Raw genomic sequence first — 16,246 nt, 5'->3', positions numbered from 1 at the left:
GCTGCGAACATTCGTAGTCAAACTAGAATGTTTTTCAACCGCATGGCTAAGACTAAAACCTTGCAACATCGCGAAATATTTTCAAACCCTCGAACATTTCAAGCACGAAATGTGGCATACGAAAGAATAACAAATCTTCAGCATCGCGAGACGTTGCAGACGCCTGAAGATTAGTTCTTCGACGAAATTTCCTTCCTCGATAAAAACACCTTCATGGAAGACCAGACAGTTAGTTTTTTGTATCTTTTTCGTCTTTTGTTATCGAGCCGCGACTTAACTAGGTTTGAGCTTTTAGGCCGCTAGAACTAGGTAACTCGCTGACAGCCTTTGCGGCCAAAGCTTTTATGATCTCTTGTAATGATCGCAACGCTCGTACGCAGATTCGAAATAAGATCTACTGTTTTCTCTAAACTCGTTTGTTATCTTTTTCAGGATTTCCACATATATTTGGTCTCTTGTCGATGGCTCTCGCAGAGATCCGGGACCTCTGGGAAATTAGGGTTTTCTTAGTTTCCTAATTTAAACATAAATCGACAGTGCAAATTTCGGTTCCCACAGTATCCGCCAGCACACACTTGACATCAGTGGCTGTCCGTGGCTGTCCGTCAGCACACACAGGACGTCTATGGCTGTCTGTGTGTGTCTGTGTGTGTCCGTTAGCACACACATGACGTCCGTGGGTGTCCGCCAGTACACACAGGACGTCCGTGGCTGTCCATGTGTGTCCGTCAGCACACATAGGACATCTGTGGCTGTTCATCAGTACACATATCAGCACGTTGGTCCTTGGACTCACAACGCTGACCCTTCCCGTGGACTGTTCGAGTGATTTTGGGCCACGTGGGCTGTCTGTTCAGCACACACAGGATGTCAGTGTGTGTCCGTCAGCACACACATGACGTCTGTGGCTGTCCGTGTGTGTCTGTGTGTGTCCGTCAGCACATAAAGGACGTTCGTGGCTGTCCATCAGTACATATATCAGCACGTTGGTCCTTGGACTCAGCATGCTGGCCCTCCCGTGGACTGTTTGGGTGATTTTGGCCCACGTGGGCTGTCTGTTCAGTACACACAGGACGTCCGTGGGTGTCCATCAGCACACACAGGAAGTTTGTGGCTGTCCGTGTATGTCCGTGTGTCCGTTTGTGTCCGTCAGCACACACAGGGCGTCAGTGGCTGTCCATCAAAACACATATCAGCCCGCTGGTCCGTGGGGCCAGCGTGGACTCAGCACGCTGGCCCTTCCCCGTGGACTGTTCGGGTGATTTTGGCCCACGTGGGCTGTCTGTTCAGTACAAACAGGACGTCCATGGATGTCTGTCAGCACACACAGGATGTCCGTGTGTGTCCGTCAGCACACACACGACGTCTGTGGCTGTCTGTGTGTGTCCGTCAGCACACACAGGACACCGTGGCTGTCCGTAGCTGGCCGTCAGCACACAGAGGACGTCCGTGGCTGTCCATCAGTACAAATATCAGCACGCTGGTCCTTGGACTCAACACCCTGGCCCTTTCCGTGGACTGTTCGTGTGATTTTGGGCCACGTGGGCTGTCTGTTCAGTACACACAGGACGTCCATGGGTGTCTGTTAGTACACACAGGACGTCCGAGGGTGCCCATCAGCACACACAGGACGTCCGTGGCTGTCCGTGTGTGTCCGTGGCTGTCCATTAGTACACACATAAGCACATTGGTCCTTGGACTCAGCACCCTGACCCTTCCTGTGGACTGTTCGGGTGATTTTGGCCCATGTGGGCTGTCTGTTCAGTACACACAGGACGTCCGTGGGTGTCCGCCAGCACACACAGGACGTCTGTGGCTGTCCGTGTGTTTCCGTCTGTGTCCTTCAGCACACACAGGACGTCCGTGGGTGTCTGGCAGTACACATATCAGCACGTTGGTCCTTGGACTCATCACGCTGGCCCTTCCCATGGACTGTTTGGGTGATTTTGGCCCACGCGGGCTGTCTGTTCAGTACACACAGGACGTCCGTGGGTGTCCGCCAGCACTCACAGGACGTCTGTGGCTGTCCGTCAGCACCCACAGGACGTCCGTGGCTGTCTGTGTGTGTTTGTGGGTGTCCGCCAGCACACACAGGACGTCTGTGGCTGTCCGTCAGCACACACAGGACATCCGTGTGTGTCCGTCAGCACACACAGGACATCAGTGTGTGTCCGTGTGTGTCCAACATCAAACATAGGACGTCCGTGGCTGTCCATCAGTACACATATCAGCACGCTGGTCCTTGGACTCAGCACGCTGGCCCTTCCCGTGGACTGTTCGGGTGATTTTTGTCACGCCCCCAATCCTGGAAAGGATTGTCGGGACGGCCATGGTTCGAGGAAACGTACCAGCCAGTCTTAGGACATCAAGGCAAGCGTTCCATGGTCAAGAAAGAAGGTTAAGGACATAAGGAAACTTAGACTTAACCTTATAAGAGCAAAGAGACAGCTAAGACAAGTAAGACGGTAGCTGGACGAGATAGAGAAGTAGCTCGACCAGCTTAACGAAGCTAGGTTGAGTTCACTCCAGCTCAGCCACTACTAAGTCAGCTCCACTAGCTGGACTACTAGCTCACTCAGCTGAGGCAGCTGGGAGTCAGCTCATCTCAGCTAGATGGACTGTTCGGGTTTTAGGCCGATGGTCCGTGTCCGGGTCAGTGGCGGGCTGTGAGGTCCGGCCATGAGGCCATGGGCTGTTGGGTCCTTGGGCAAGGCCGTGGGCTGTGTCCAGGAGGCCTGGGGCGTGGGTTGGGCTTATGACCGACCCCAAACCCAATCAGAAAGGGCGAAGGGATGCAAGTGGCCGAAAGGGGGCAACTGTTGGCCGATGGTGCCCATTCGCTAGCAAGTCGTGCCTGTTCGTGGGGCAAGACTTACCCCCTCGTTTTCTATAAATATGGGGGCTCTCTGGTCGATTTCATTATCCAATTCCAGAGTAAAATACTCATGGAAAAACGTAGAAAGAGAGAGAGAGAGTTCTGGCCAAGAGATCGGCCGGAAAAGGGCCGGTCGTGGTGGTTTAGTATCTCCGGCAAGGAGAACGGTTTAGGAGAGAGGAGGCCGTGTGGTTATGGATACCCAAGGCATAGAGAAAGGTCTGGAGAAGGACTCCAACCCCGTGGTTCAGTCAGATAAAGTCAGTGGGGTAACCACCCACTCATCGGCTAAGACCATCGGACAGTCCGAACCGGTCTAGCCATGGGCATTTGGATTGTGTCCTATTCTTCTTATTCTTTTCATCTATTTCTTCTTCTACTCCTTCTGTACATTGGCGTGGCCTTGTGGATATGTTGGGATTGGTTATAACCGTGGTTCTGGTTGAGTAATGCGGTCGCGGTCCATAACCGTCGAGTTAGGCGCGCGCATGGTCTAAACCGGCCTCAGGTGATCCGATTGGATAGGGGCGGTTCTGTTCTGTTCTGAACGGTTGCAACCCTTCCCTGAACAGTCACAATGGTTCATGACTTGTGTAGGTTAAGGCGTGGTCTTTTGGCCATAGGCCGGACACACGCACGGACCAGACAGTCCATACGGACGGTTAGGTCGAACGGTTGGAACTTCTGAATGGGTGCGAGTTGCCAAGGGTCATGACTTGCCAAGAGGCACGTGTGTCCAAAGGGTACTAGTTCCCAAAGGGTGTGAGTTCCAAACGGTGCCATTGGTTCAAGGCTTAGGCCGAACCAAGTGGACAGTCCGCGGCTGCATAGTCGAACGGACAGACGGTTAGTTTAACCGGAGTGTTGTGTCGCAAGGTCTGATTGGTTGCAAGGCAATCCGGGTTGGTCTTGGGCCTTACTCTGTGGTATGGATCCAGGCTTTGGGTCGGATCAGGTAAGAAGGTCTGTGAGCCTTTGGGCCAGACTTATAACTGGCCGATCGCACCTAGATCTTAACCAGACGGTTAGACGGGACAATGGACGATCCGGCTATGGTTGGATGGTTCTAGCCGCAAAGGCTAAGTGGGATATCTTACAATCAACCTCGGGTTGGTGAGTAGGATAGGCGCCATATGCCTTATGTAGGGGTAGACCACATGATGGCAATGGAAGCCAGTTATATCAGTACATGCTAAGTGGACGATGGCTTATCAAGTCTAGTGGTCGGATCATGTTTCATGACGATGGTTCGATGGCCGAACACTAGTATGGATAGTCACGATGCTGGAGTAAGAGTATTGATGTGATGCTTCTAGATATCAACCTTGGTGTTGATAGCTTCGAGATTGGCTAAGAGTCATGACGAAGTGTATGGCTAGTACTATGTGTCGTAGACCATAGATACTGAGCCTAAGTGTGATTGTTCAAGGAAGGCCGTGTAAGATCTGATCATGGTTGAGTATGGACGACCTGACCTCTGAATGATGGTTCAAGGTGTCGGTCCTAACCTGATTACTGAATGCATCGGTTGGTATGAACAAATCATATATGTTGTCTGGGTTAAGTCCCAAGGCCGGTCAGGCCAGATGATGACTCATCAGTTCCAAGTCATGTGAGGATGGTTGGTTGATTGACTTAGGATCTAATGAGCTTTGTCAGTCCAGAAGATGGACTTGGTACTATTGCCTATAAGGCAAAAGGATTTTGGATTGTGCATGAGCCGAGAAAGGCCAGATGCAAACCCTTATCCTTTCAAAGACTTCTCAAAGGTTACTTATGTCTGTGGGGATGGTTGGTTGAATGACTAAGTACCTAGGGGAGCTGTTTGACGCAGGAGTCAAGATAAGGACCATAAGTAAGATCATTGAGTGATCATGGTCCAGCTGTTAAGCAAGAGCAATTCGAGTCAATGGAGGACCGATGAGCTAATAAGCTCCATAGATGTGGCAAAGGTATGATCTAGCATTTACTTATGTAGATCTAGATAGAATGGTTTAGGGGAATGGAACCTCAGAATCGTATGGCTTGGTTTGGGTTTAGGATTGACCTTTAAGCTAATTGGTAGTTGAGTAAACTGACCAAGGCTAAGGTGATTCGACCAGACAAGTGTTAGATTGGTTTTAGACCAATGGTTAACTAGAGAATATTCCGCTGCGTATCTGTTGAAAGGATCTAGGCTATTAATGACTAGGTAATTCTTTAGCTAAGGTCTAAGTTAGCCCTCGCCTTTAGGCGATATTATAAATAAAGGGCAGAAATTAAGAGGTTCGGCCAGGAAGTGGACCGAGCGACGTGAGGCATCGACCGCGGCCTAGGCGGCCGGGATCGGGTCTTACAAGTTGGTATCAGAGCATGCTTGATCCTATATAGGACAACGCTCTAAGATGTTGAGTTCCAAACCGAAATTATTTCCAAAACTATGATGACTATGAAACCTTAGTTGGGGTGAGCCAAGAAAGAGTTGAGGTAAGCTAGGGTATCATGCTTGTGAATGTGGGAATTCTAAGATGAACCGTCTTAGCCAAGATACGTTTTCCAAGGGCAAGAACCTAAAAACAGAAAGGTTGGTCGATCTAGTATTTAGAAGTAATAGACGGGTTGGAAGGGATGGAAGCAATGCAAAACTTGTTTATGGATTACCTGGACAAGGGAAGTAACATGGACCAGAGAGTGGCTTGGGTTGAAATAAACGTGCAGCATTCTACTGAAGTAAAGTGTTATCCCTTGATGGTCGTTCATAATAAGTAAAGCATATGCAATGTTAAATCTGACTCAAAGGAGACACTACATGACCAGTACACGAGTCGACTTGTGATCAGATGGATCAGCTAGGACTCGGTATAGGTCAAGGTAGGTTTCCTTAGATCTAGTTGGATGGAATGAATCAATTCCAATCGGAATCCGTCCAAAGAAAGAATTGAGGAAACTCAGGGTGTTCGTTCCAATCATTGGAAGAACATGATGTTAAGTATCTTAGTATGATGGGGATTGAGGTATATTATAATTGCTGTTGTGAATGGTGTCAGCATTTGCAATAGTAAGACGCTTTGGAGAATGGTATGGGACGTTTTCCAAATGTGTGATTAAACCGAAATCCTACTCATCTAGGTACCCACTGGAAGTGGAACGGGTGGCTTTGTTGGAGTCTAACTTAGCTGAAGAAGCTAAGCTTAAGGCTAAGCCACAGTCTGGCCCATCGGGCAAGACTAATGATAAAAAGAGAAAATGGGACCAGGTGGACGGAGGTGAGACCTCTGGTTGCCAACCTGCGTGTTCCAAATGTGGACGGAACCATACCGGTGAGTGCTGGAAGGCCAAGGGGGCTTGTGTTCGTTGTGGCAGCATGGACCATGGGGTTCAAACTGTCCTCGACAGAACCTGTCTGGTAGAAGCGGCCAGATGACTTGTTTCCATTGTGGCCAGCAAGGACATTTCCAATCGGAGTGTCCCAAGCTGCAAGGAAGTCAGGGGAAGGGCCGTGGAGACACAGGCAAGGCGTCCCAAGGCAAACCAACCACAACACCAAGGGTGTATGAACTGTCACGAGACGACGGAGCTTTCGGATCTTTTGATTCGATCTCTGGCAATCTCTAAATTTATCTTTTTACATTCAAGTAGTAATGCTTGGTCTGGAACCTAGAATTGTCTAGGGGATTCTGATGGGGGTCTCTGATAGGAACCCTCATGATTGGTGGTGTAAAAACCCACGTACTTTCCGACGCAGAGGCTACACATAGGTTTTGTGAGTCCGGGACTGGTCGGAAAGGGTCTGTTCTGTCTGGACGCTGGTGATTATTTTGGGATAGTGAGGGCGGCCGGAGGGCAAGCCAGGAACTCATTAGGTCTCATGTTAAATATCCCAGTGTCAATTCAGGGAAAGGTATTCCCTGTGAATCTGTCTGTGTCCACCTAAAGAATCACGCGATGATCCTAGGTATGGACTGGTTGGGAAAGTATCGGGCCACTCTCGATTGCCATAGAGGTCGTGTGCAATTGGAGACTGGGCTTCATCCGATCCAGTACCAATGTCTGTGTCCGGCTCAAGAGAAAGTAGTGGTTTCAGCAGTTCGAGCGATTCGGATGTTGGAACAGGGTTGTCAGTCCTTTTTGGCTACAATTACAACTACAGAGCCGGGCAGTTCTGTCTGTCTGAAAGACCTTTCAGAGGATTCGTTGGTGTCGAAGTTCCCAGATGTGTTCCAGGTACCTCAGGGTGTCCCCCCTGATAGGTCGGATCCATTTATGATTGAACTAGACCAGGGACAGCTCCGCTGTCCTAGAGTCCGTTTCTGTCGGCTCCGGCCGAGATGGCAGGGCCGAAATTGACCATGTCCGAGAGAGGACCATGGTCGCAGTACAACCAAGTCGGAGTTTGACCTACGGTTGAGAATGATCAAGTCTAGTAATGGACGAGGATCAGGCCACGACCTATTCGGAGATGGACCTATGGTCGGGGTGAAACGGTCGAGTCCCTGAGTGGACCAGGACCGGAATACGATCACGTCCGAAGGACCAGGATCGAATTATGACAAAGTCCAGTGAAGGACAGAAGTCAAGTCTGAGGCGTTTTTAGTCTGGAGGGACTAAGATCGCAATGTGGCCAAGCCTGAAAAGGTTGTGGCCGGTTAAGGGGATGATCCACTACGTTGTGGCTGAGGTCATGAACCTTATTGTCCATGAAGGACAAAAGAACCATAACAATCTGTTAGGACTTGTTGTAGGACGGGCAGCCTAAAGATTGGAACAAGTTCGTGAGGACTTGACTGGTACATCGAAGTGGTCATTTGGTGGTTTTGAATCAAGCTTGTTCTATTCTCTGATCAAGACTAGAATAAGTTCGGTTGGAATATTTTGTCTTGGGACAAGGTATAATCATCACCGGATTCGAGGACGAATCCATTACAAGTGGGGGAGACTTGTCACGCCCCCAATCCTGGAAAGGATTGTCGGGACGGCCATGGTTCGAGGAAACGTACCAGCCAGTCTTAGGACATCAAGGCAAGCGTTCCATGGTCAAGAAAGAAGGTTAAGGACATAAGGAAACTTAGACTTAACCTTATAAGAGCAAAGAGACAGCTAAGACAAGTAAGACGGTAGCTGGACGAGATAGAGAAGTAGCTCGACCAGCTTAACGAAGCTAGGTTGAGTTCACTCCAGCTCAGCCACTACTAAGTCAGCTCCACTAGCTGGACTACTAGCTCACTCAGCTGAGGCAGCTGGGAGTCAGCTCATCTCAGCTAGATGGACTGTTCGGGTTTTAGGCCGATGGTCCGGGTCCGGGTCAGTGGCGAGCTGTGAGGTCCGGCCATGAGGCCATGGGCTGTTGGGTCCTTGGACAAGGCCGTGGGCTAAGTCCAGGAGTCTTGGGGCGTGGGTTGGGCTTATGACCGACCCCAAACCCAATCAGAAAGGGCGAAAGGATGCAAGTGGCCGAAAGGGGACAACCCTTGGCCGATGGTGCCCATTCTCTAGCAAGTCGTGCCTGTTCGTGGGGCAAGACTTACCCCCTCGTTTTCTATAAATATGGGGGCTCTCCTGTCGATTTCATTATCCAATTCCAGAGTAAAATGCTCAGAGAAAAACGTAGAGAGAGAGAGAGAGAGTCCCGGCCAAGAGATCAGCCGTAAAAGGGCCGGTCGTGGTGGTTTTGTATCTCCGGCAAGGAGAACAGTTTAGGAGAGAGAAGGCCGTGTGGTTATGAATACCCAGGGAATAGAGAAAGGGCTGGAGAAGGACTCCAACCCCGTGGTTCAGTCAGATAGGGTCAGTGGGGTAACCACCCACTCATCGGCTAAGACCATCGGACAGTCCGAACCGGTCTAGCCATGGGCATTGGATTGTGTCCTATTCTTCTTATTCTTTTCATCTATTTCTTCTTCTACTCCTTCTGTACATTGGCGTGGCCTTGTGGATATGTTGGGATTGGTTATAACCGTGGTTCTGGTTGAGTAATGCGGTCGCGGTCCATAACCGTCGAGTTAGGCGCACGCATGGTCTAAACCGGCCTCAGGGGATCCGATTGGATAGGGGCGGTTCTGTTCTGTTCTGAACGGTTGCAACCCTTCCCTGAACAGTCACAATGGTTCATGACTTGTGTAGGTTAAGGCGTGGTCCTTTGGCCATAGGCCGGACACACGCACGGACCAGACAGTCCATACGGACGGTTAGGTCGAACGGTTGGAACTTCTGAATGGGTGCGAGTTGCCAAGGGTCATGACTTGCCAAGAGGCACGTGTGTCCAAAGGGTACTAGTTCCCAAAGGGTGTGAGTTCCAAACGGTGCCATTGGTTCAAGGCTTAGGCCAAACCAAGTGGACAGTCTGCGGCTGCATAGTCGAACGGACGGACGGTTAGTTTAACCGGAGTGTTGTGTCGCAAGGTCTGATTGGTTGCAAGGCAATCCGGTTTGGTCTTGGGCCTTACTCTGTGGTATGGATCCAGGCTTTGGGTCGGATCAGGTAAGAAGGTCCGTGAGCCTTTGGGCCGGACTTATAACTGGTCGATCGCACCTAGATCTTAACTAGACGGTTAGACGGGACTATGGACGATCCGGCTATGGTTGTATGGTTCTAGCCGCAAAGGCTAAGTAGGATATCTTACAATCAACCTCGGGTTGGTGAGTAGGATAGGCACCATATGCCTTATGTAGGGCGTAGACCCACAGGATGGCAATGGAAGGCCGGTTATATCAGTGCATGCTAAGTGGACGATGGATTATCAAGTTTAGTGGTCGGATCATGTTTCATGACGATGGTTCGATGGCCGAACACTAGTATGGATAGTCACGTTGCTGGAGTAAGATTATTGATGTGATGCTTCTAGATATCAACCTTGGTGTTGATAGCTTCGAGATTGGCTAAGAGTCATGACGAAGTGTATGGCTAGTAGTATGTGTCGTAGACCATAGTTACTGAGCCTAAGTGTGATTGTTCAAGGAAGGCCGTGTAAGATCTGATCATGGTTGAGTATGGACGACCTGACCTCTGAATGATGGTTCAAGGTGTCGGTCCTAACCTGATTAATGAATGCATCGGTTGGTATGAAAAATCATATCTGTTGTCTGGGTTAAGTCCCAAGGCCGATCAGGCCAGATGATGACTCATCAGTTCCAAGTCATGTGAGGATGGTTGGTTGATTGACTTAGGATCTAATGAGCTTTGTCAGTCCAGAATATGGACTTGGTACTATTGCCTATAAGGCAAAAGGTTTTGGATTGTGCATGAGCCGAGAAAGGCCAGATGCAAACTCTTATCCTTTCAAAGACTTCTCAAAGGTTACTTATGTCTGTGGGGATGGTTGGTTGAATGACTAAGTACCTAGGGGAGCTGTTTGATGCAGGAGTTAAGATAAGGACCTTAAGTAAGATCATTGAGTGATCGTGGTCCAGCTGTCAAGTAAGAGCAATTCGAGTCAATGGAGGACCGATGAGCTAATAAGCTCCATAGATGTGGCAAAGGTATGATCTAGCATTTACTTATGTAGATCTAGATAGAATGGTTTACGGGAATGGAACCTCAGAATCGTATGGCTTGGTTTGGGTTTAGGATTGACCTTTAAGCTAATTGGTAGTTGAGTAAACTGACCAAGGCTAAGGTGATTCGACCAGACAAGTGTTAGATTGGTTTTAGACCAATGGCTAACTAGAGAATATTCCGCTGCGTATCTGTTGAAAGGATCTAGGCTATTAATGACTAGGTAAGTCTTTAGCTAAGGTCTAAGTTAGCCCTCGCCTTTAGGCGATATTATAAATAAAGGGCAGAAATTAAGAGGTTCGGCCAGGAAGTGGACCGAGCGACGTGAGGCATCGACCGCGGCCTAGGCGGCCGGGATCGGGTCTTACAATTTTGGCCCACGTGGGCTGTATGTTCAGTACACACAGGACGTCCGTGGGTGTCCGCCAGCACACACAGGACATCCGTGGCTGTCCGTCTGTGTCCGTCTGTGTCCGTCTGTGTCCGTCAGCACACACAGGACGTCCGTGGCTGTCCATCAGTACACATATCAGCACGTTGGTCCTTAGACTCAGCATGCTGGCCCTTCCCGTGGACTGTTTGGGTGATTTTGCCCCATGTGGGCTGTCTGTTTAGTACCCACAGGACGTCCGTGGGTATCCGCCAGCACACACTGGACGTCAGTGGCTGTCTTTGGCTGTCCGTCAGCACACACAGGACATCTATGGCAGTCTGTGTGTGTCCGTGTGCGTCCGTTAGCACACACATGACGTCCGTGGGTGTCCGTCAGCACACACAGGATGTCCGTGTGTGTCCGTCAGCACACACAGGACGTCTGTGGCTGTCCATCACTACACATATCAGCACGTTGGTCCTTAGACTCAGCATGCTGGCCATTCCCATGGACTGTTTGAGTGATTTTGGCCAACGTGGGCTGTATGTTCAGTACACACAGGACGTCCGTGGGTGTCCACCAGCACACACAGGACGTCAGTGGCTCTCCGTGGCTGTCTATCAGCACACACAATACGTTTGTGGCTGTTCGTGTGTGTCCGTCAGCACACACAAGACGTCTGTGGCTGTGTGTGTGTGTCCGTCTGTGTTTGTCAGCACACACAGGACATCCGTGGCTGTCCATCAGTAAACATATCAGCACGCTGGTCCTTGGACTCAGCACCCTGGCCCTTCCTGTGGACTGTTCGAGTGATTTTGGGCCACGTGGGCTGTCTGTTCAGTACACACAGGACGTCCATGGGTGTCTGTCAGTACACACAGGACGTCCGAGGGTGTCCGTCAGCACACACAGGACGTCCGTGGCTGTTCGTGTGTGTCCGGCAGCACACACAGGACATCCGTGGCTGTTCATCAGTACGCATATCAGCACGCTGGTCCTTGGACTCAGCACGATGGCCCTTCCTGTGGACTGTTCGGGTGATTTTGGCCCACGTGGGCTGTCTATTCAGTTCACATAGGACGTCCGTGGTTGTTCGTCAGCACACACAGGACGTCTGTGGGTGTCCGTCAGCACACACAGGACGTCCGTGGCTGTCCGTGTGTGTCCGTTAGCACACACAAGACATCCGTGGCTGTCCATCAGTACACATAACAGCACGCTGGTCCTTGGATTCAGCACGCTGGCCCATCCCGTGGACTCTTCGGGTGATTTTGGCCCACGTGGGCTGTCTGTTCAGTACACACAGGACGTCCGTGGGCGTCTGTCAGCACACACAGGATGTACGTGGCTGTCCGTGTGTGTCCGTGTGTGTCCGTCTTTGTCCGTCAGCACACACAGGACGTCCGTGGCTGTCCATCAGTACCCATATCAGCACGTTGGTCCTTGGACTCGGCACGCTGACCCTTCCTGTGGACTATTCAGGTGATTTTGTCCCACGTGGGCTGTCTGTTCAGTACACACAGGACGTCTGTGGGTGTCCACCAGCACACACAGGACGTCCGAGGCTGTCCGTGTGTGTCTCTCTGTGTCCATCAACACACACAGGACGTCTGTGGGTGTCCACCAGCACACACAGGACGTCCGAGGCTGTCAGTGTGTGTCTCTCTGTGTCCCTCAACACACACAGGACGTCCGTGGCTGTCCATAAGTACACATATCAGCACGTTGGTCCTTGCACTCAGCACGCTGGCCCTTCCCGTGGACTGTTTGGGTGATTTTGCCATACGTGGGTTGTCTGTTCAGTACACACAGGACGTCCGTGGGTATACGCCAGCACACACTGGACGTCAGTGGCTGTCAGTGGCTTTTCGTCAGCACACACAGGACATCTTTGGCTGTCTGTGTGTGTCCGTGTGTGTCCGTTAGCACACACATGACGTCCGTGGGTGTCCGTCAGCACACACAGGACGTCCGTGTGTGTCCGTCAGCACACACAGGACGTCCGTGGCTGTCCATCAGTACACATATCAGCACGTTGGTCCTTAGACTCAGCACGCTGGCCGTTCCCGTGGACTGTTTGGGTGATTTTGGCCCACGTGGGCTGTATGTTCAGTACACACAGGACGTTCGTGGGTGTCCACCAGCACACACAGGACGTCAGTGGCTGTCCGTGGCTGTCCGTCAGCAAACACAATACGTCCGTGGCTGTCCGTGTGTGTCTGTCAGCACACACAAGACGTCTGTGGCTGTCCATCACTACACGTTTCAGCACGCTGGTCCTTGAACTCAGAACGATGGCCCTTACCGTGGACTGTTCGGGTGATTTTGGCCCACGTGGGCCGTCTGTTCAGTACACATATGACGTCCGTGGGTGTCCGTCAGAACACACAGGACGTCTGTGGGTCTCCGTCAGCACACAAAGGACATCCGTGGCTGTCCACGTGGGTCCGTGTTTGTCCGTCAGCACACACAGGACGTCTGTGGCTGTCCATCAATACACATATCAGCACGCTGGTCCTTAGACTCAGCACGCTGGCCCTTTCCATGGACTGTTCGGATGATTTTGGCCCACGTGGGCTGTCTGTTTAGTACACACAGGACTTCTGTGGGTGTCCGTCAGCACACACAGGATGTCCGTGTGTGTCCGTCACCACGCACAGGTCGCCCGTGGCTGTCCGTGTGTGTCCATCAGCACACACAGGACGTCTGAGGCTGTCCATCAGTACACATATCCGCACGTTGGTCCTTGGACTCAACACGCTGACCCTTCCCGTGGACTGTTCGGGTGATTATGGCCCACGTGGGCTGTCTTTTCAGTACACACAGGACGTCTGTGGATGTCCGTCAGCACACACAGGACGTCCGTGTGTGTCCGCCAGCACACACAGGACGTCCGTGGGTGTCCGGCAGCACACACAGGACGTCCGTGACTGTCCGTGTGTGTCTGTCTGTGTCCATCAACACACACAGGACGTCCGTGGCGGTCCATCAGTACACATATCAGCACGTTGGTCCTTGCACTCAGCACGCTGGCCCTTCCCGTGGACTGTTTGGGTGATTTTCCCATACGTGGGCTGTCTGTTCAGTACACACAGGACGTCCGTGGGTATCCGCCAGCACACAATGGACGTCAGTGCGTCTGTGGCTGTTCGTCAGCACACACAAGACGTCTTGGCTGTCTGTGTGTGTCCGTTAGCAACACATGACGTCCGTGGGTGTCCATCAGCACACACAGGACGTCCGTGTGTGTCCGTCAGCACACAAAGGACGTCCGTGGCTGTCCATCAGTACACATATCAGCACGTTGGTCCTTAAACTCAGCACGCTGGCCGTTCCCGTGGATGTTTTGGTGTTTTTGGCCTACGTGGGCTGTATGTTCAGTACACACAGGACGTCCGTGGGTGTCCGTCAGCACACACAGGACGTCAGTGGCTGTCCGTGGCTGTCCGTCAGCACACACAATACGTCCTGCTGTCCGTGTGTGTCTCAAGCACACACAAAGACGTCTGTGGCTGTCCATCACTACACGTTTCAGCACGCTGGTCCTTGAACTCAGCACGATGGCCCTTCCCGTGGACTGTTCGGGTGATTTTGGCCCACGTGGGCCGTCTGTTCAGTACACATAGGACGTCCGTGGGTGTCCATCAGAACACACAGGACGTCTGTGGGTGTCCGTCAGCACACAAAGGACATCTGTGGCTGTCCACGTGGGTCCGTGTTTGTCCGTCAGCACACACAGGACGTCTGTGGCTGTCCATCAGTACACATATCAGCATGCTGGTCCTTAGACTCAGCACGCTGGCCCTTTCCATGGACTGTTCGGATGATTTTGGCCACGTGGGCTGTCTGTTTAGTACACACAGGACTTCTGTGGGTGTCCGTCAGAACACACAGGATGTCCGTGTGTGTCCCGTCACCACGCACAGGTCCCCGTGGCTGTCCTTGTGTGTCCATCAGCACACACAGGACGTCTGAGGCTGTCCATCAGTACACATATCAGCACGTTGGTCCTTGGACTCAACACGCTGACCCTTCCCGTGGACTGTTCGGGTGATTATGGCCCACGTGGGCTGTCTTTTCATCAGTACACACAGGACGTCTGTGGATGTCCGTCAGCACACACAGGACGTCCGTGTGTGTCCGCCAGCACACACAGGACGTCCGTGGGTGTCCGCCAGCACACACAGGACGTCCGTGACTGTCCGTGTGTGTCTGTCTGTGTCCATCAACACACACAGGACGTCCGTGGCGGTCCATCAGTACACATATCAGCACGTTGGTCCTTGCACTCAGCACGCTGGCCCTTCCCGTGGACTGTTTGGGTAATTTTCCCATACGTGGGCTGTCTGTTCAGTACACACAGGACGTCCGTGGGTATCCGCCAGCACACACTGGACGTCAGTGGCTGTCTGTGGCTGTTCGTCAGCACACACAAGACGTCTTTGGCTGTCTGTGTGTGTCCGTTAGCACACACATGACGTCCGTGGGTGTCCATCAGCACACACAGGACGTCCGTGTGTGTCCGTCAGCACACACAGGACGTCCGTGGCTGTCCATCAGTACACATATCAGCACGTTGGTCCTTAGACTCAGCACGCTGGCCGTTCCCGTGGACTGTTTGGGTGATTTTGGCCTACGTGGGCTGTATGTTCAGTACACACAGGACGTCCGTGGGTGTCCGCCAGCACACACAGGACGTCAGTGGCTGTCCGTGGCTGTCCGTCAGCACACACAATACGTCTGTGGCTGTCCGTGTGTGTCCGTCAGCACACACAAGACGTCTGTGGCTGTCCATCACTACACGTTTCAGCACGCTGGTCCTTGAACTCAGCACGATGGCCCTTCCCGTGGACTGTTCGGGTGATTTTGGCCCACGTGGGCCGTCTGTTCAGTACACATAGGACATCCGTGGGTGTCCATCAAAACACACAGGACGTCTGTGGGTGTCCGTCAGCACACAAAGGACATCCGTGGCTGTCCACGTGGGTCCGTGTTTGTCCGTCAGCACACACAGGACGTCTGTGGCTGTCCATCAGTACACATATCAGCATGCTGGTCCTTAGACTCAGCACGCTGGCCATTTCCATGGACTGTTCGGATGATTTTGGCCCACGTGGGCTGTCTGTTTAGTACACACAGGACTTCTGTGGGTGTCCGTCAGAACACACAGGATGTCCGTGTGTGTCCGTCACCACGCACATGTCGCCCGTGGCTGTCCTTGTGTGTCCATCAGCACACACAGGACGTCTGAGGCTGTCCATCAGTACACATATCAGCACGTTAGTCCTTGGACTCAACACGCTGACCCTTCCCGTGGACTGTTCGGGTGATTATGGCCCACGTGGGCTGTCTTTTCAGTACACACAGGACGTCTGTGGATGTCCGTCAGCACACACAGGACGTCCGTGTGTGTCCGCCAGCACACACAGGACGTCCGTGGGTGTCCGCCAGCACACACAGGACGTCTGTGGCTGTCCGTGTGTGTCTGTCTGTGTCCATCAACACACACAGGACGTCTGTGGCGGTC

At 52.0% G+C, this 16,246-nt stretch overlaps 1 long non-coding RNA gene across 1 annotated transcript; it reads left to right on the top strand.

The window, feature by feature from the left end:
• Nucleotides 1-209: 209 nt before the first annotated feature.
• LOC117131549 lies at nucleotides 210-10,630 on the top strand. The gene is made up of 3 exons (XR_004454682.1): nucleotides 210-557; nucleotides 4,097-4,098; nucleotides 10,548-10,630. It is a non-coding gene; the product is annotated as an uncharacterized LOC117131549 (long non-coding RNA).
• The last annotated feature ends 5,616 nt before the right edge of the window (nucleotides 10,631-16,246 follow it).

The sequence above is a fragment of the Brassica rapa genome, unplaced genomic scaffold, assembly GCF_000309985.2.
Source record: "Brassica rapa cultivar Chiifu-401-42 unplaced genomic scaffold, CAAS_Brap_v3.01 Scaffold1034, whole genome shotgun sequence".
In the NCBI taxonomy this organism is placed as follows: Eukaryota; Viridiplantae; Streptophyta; class Magnoliopsida; order Brassicales; family Brassicaceae; genus Brassica; species Brassica rapa.
Note: the sequence above shows the minus strand (reverse complement) of the source record. Positions and strands in the feature narration are given on the sequence as shown.